Here is a 3,622-nt window from a genome sequence, read left to right on the forward strand (position 1 = left end):
TTGTTTTTAATATATATGATATATTTTAACAAATATTTTATACTAATAACTCATTTTAATAGCTAATTTAATATAATAATTAATAATTAATAATTCTAATGTTCCCAAGTATGACCAACGTTTTTTAGGGGAAAAAAAAGAATTTCCTTGTCCATCCAACTTGCCAAAGCCTCTCACGTTGTTTTTAATATATATGATATATTTTAACAAATATTTTATACTAATAACTCATTTTAATAGCTAATTTAATATAACCTAAAATAATTAATAATTCTAATGTTCCCAAGTATGACCAACGTTTTTTAGGGGAAAAAAAAGAATTTCCTTGTCCATCCAACTTGCCAAGAGCCAAAGCCTCTCACCAATATTCCATACATTTTCAATCAAAAGATCCGAGCCCTTTCACCCAAGAAAGCCAGCTATTAATTCCATTACTCCATTTTCGATTACCATATTTTTCCTCTTCTTTTTTCCACACTACAATTCCCACGTTTACGCTTCTATACAAGTGTTTCATTTATGTCAGAAACCACAAATTAAAGTCCAAAACAACACCACAAGATCGATAATTATTGGAAGCGATGCCAATGGGTCTAAATACGCTGGGAGCATCAATGATCAGCGTGTTCATCGTGGCCACCGTAGTGGCTCTCTTCTTGGAGATCATGTGCGTGTTGTTTCAGCGCCGCCGCAAACTAGGAGGACGCGTGCGCGTGGAGCCTCAAGAATCTTCTGCTCTAGCATGTGTTCCACGTGCGAGTATGAAGTATGGGTACTACGGTGCGTCAAGGACATTGTTCACCATCAAGGAAGGAGAAAGAGAGGGTTCGGACTCTCACTCAACTGTTTCCTCCGCAGAGAATAATAGTACCACTAATACTACTCTTAATGTCGTAATAATCAACACCAACAACATAGGATAACACAGTCAACTGTTTCCTCCGCAGAGAATAATAGTACCACTAATATCTACTTTTAATTATCGATGCACTGCATCATATGCAGTTTTGAACTCAAATTAAGCAGCTAATATATAGTCTTATTTGAGTGAGAGGTAAGAACTCTATTGTTGTTATTAATTATAACACAGTCCTGTTATGAAAAACAGAAATTAAAATAAGCCAATAATCTAATGATATATAACCAAGATTTATTCTATAACGATTGATTGGCTCTGTAATGCAAGTGAGAGATCGTTGAAAATAATAATCTTGCTTATTTATAAGATTATTAAATTGAATATTAATTAGTACCCCGTTTATTCTAGTAAGCTTATGGTTATAATAGCTACAGTGTTATAGCTTTGACCCTTTAATAGAAAATGAAGCATGACCTTCAACCTCAGTGCCCCAAGGAAGAAAGAAAAGAACATTGGAGCGTTGTTTGTGGGCTTACCTATTTTTTGGAAAAAAATTATTTGGTCATGGTTTTCCAAAACTTTTTCCCCCTTTTTCTTTAAATTCAATATCCAAAGAAAAAAGATTTTGAGGGAAGTATATATCTCATTTTTTATCATAGTAAATTCAAACAACAATTTTTGTTTATTTTCTGTTAAAGGATCAAAGCCATAGTGGTGGTATGCATTATATAACCTTAGGCATACTAGTCCCAAAAGAAAATGCCTTAGCTAGTAATTATAACTAGAAAAATTCTCTCATGTCTTTAAAATGTGTGTCGAAATTGTCTAAAAGTGGCTAATCAATACTGTTGGGTTTACTTTTTAAGGTGGGATCTATTTTTTGTATTTGTGTTAGGCATGGGCAGAGAGTAATAGCTAGACACCTTAAAATATACCTTATATTTATCTATATTTGTAATAAGATAAAAAAGATAACTAGAAGTCTATATATAACCTCAAAGGTGCAACTCCCCAAGGGCGCCAATGCAATTACAATAAGTCTAGTAATTCCACGTTTAAGATCTCTAGAATACTGGAGATATGCCCCATGTTTCAGAGCTTAATTTTTGGTAAAGAATGTGTACACTATTGATAATTGTGAGTAACAAAACTTTAGCAAATGAGTACTTCGAATATAAACATTTTTATTTATCATAAGAAGATTTTGTCAAATGAGTACTCCGAATATAAACAGCATTATTTATTGCAACACTCCTTTAATCCAAGAACGATTTTCTTCTTCCATAAAAAAGACCTTCTCTAATAAAATTCCTCGTTGAATTTATACACATCCTTGAATATTCATGAACACTTAATATACCCATCATAAAATACTTACTCTTTTTATTATAGACAAAAAAAGATCAACCACCACTAACATCCTCCATTTTATTGGTAGAAATGCTTTTCCTCCAGTCAAAGAAGTCCTTCAAATAATTGTTGTAGTATGTCACGATTGAAATCTCGCAAGACCACATTCATGATTATCTTTCTCAAGGATATACTCATCTCTATCGTGGAACAATAAGATCAATTCTGACCTTGTATGACCTAGAGAGTTTATCTACTACTGACAAAGTAAAATTCTAAGACACCGCCTTTAAAGAATACCAACCTGCTTTCACTGCAGCATAGGTTACGACCCTGATCGTTGTATTGTATGATTTTTACCATCACTGAAAACTTTACCATATGATTGATAATCCCGCTCTTTCTAGAAAGATCAAGGTACATATACAGTTAAGCCAAAGTTCAGATTTTGGAAGAAAATCCTTCAATCATTTTATATCATTGTTAACTTGCCCACACTACTATACCATGTGTGGAAACTATTAGGCCATATGTCCAAGAGTTTTTACCGCTTCAGGCATGAAAAGATGATTGGAAGATAATTAGAAGATCAAATGTGACCCCACAAAGATATTAATTAAGAATTCCTCTAGAAGAAATTCTTCACTAGCATACTGACAATGTTATCAGCTAAAATAATGTTTTGTTAATAATTGATAACACCCTTGAAGCATTGGTTAGAAAGACTTCCTCAAAAGATTTATCAACATGACAAGAACCTTATTAAGAGCACATTGAGCAAATATATTACTGTCCTGATTTACATAAAAAGACTGAGAAATGGCTACATAGATTGAAGATGTTAAGGCCATACAACTAAAACCTAAGGACTTGGCCATTGATCCATTATCCATGTAGCCACCTCTATACCCATCATGTTCTCCATTTTAATCCTCACTAAATATTCTTCACCATCACCACTTGTTTACAATAGGCTCAATCAATTTGTTTCCAACTCAGAATTCTCCATGAACCAAGAGGCCAAGAATCTCATGGATCCCAAGAACCTTTTTCAGAGAAGAATCTGTAGTTGGTAAAACATATACTAAGGACAAAGGTATTTCAGAAGGATCCCCTACCACGGGACGCATAATTGGAACTCTCAACCTAAAACAAGATGACGAGGTGTATTGAGGTTACTGCAGCATCAACTAAGACTTTCTTTGGAGATATCTCATGGATAGCTTGGTTAACATTGTCCATGAGGGAAAAGCAGAAACTAAATAAACAGAAGAAATTTTTTTTGAATGAAAAAACGACTTTTTGTACAACCTCAAATATAAAATAAGAGAAACTATAGGGGGCAACATACCCCTGGCCAACATAAACATCTTAAAAAAATTAATTTTAAATTAATTTTAAAAATTTGATTTT

The sequence above is a fragment of the Arachis ipaensis genome, chromosome B06 (assembly GCF_000816755.2).
Source record: "Arachis ipaensis cultivar K30076 chromosome B06, Araip1.1, whole genome shotgun sequence".
Lineage (NCBI taxonomy): Eukaryota > Viridiplantae > Streptophyta > Magnoliopsida > Fabales > Fabaceae > Arachis > Arachis ipaensis.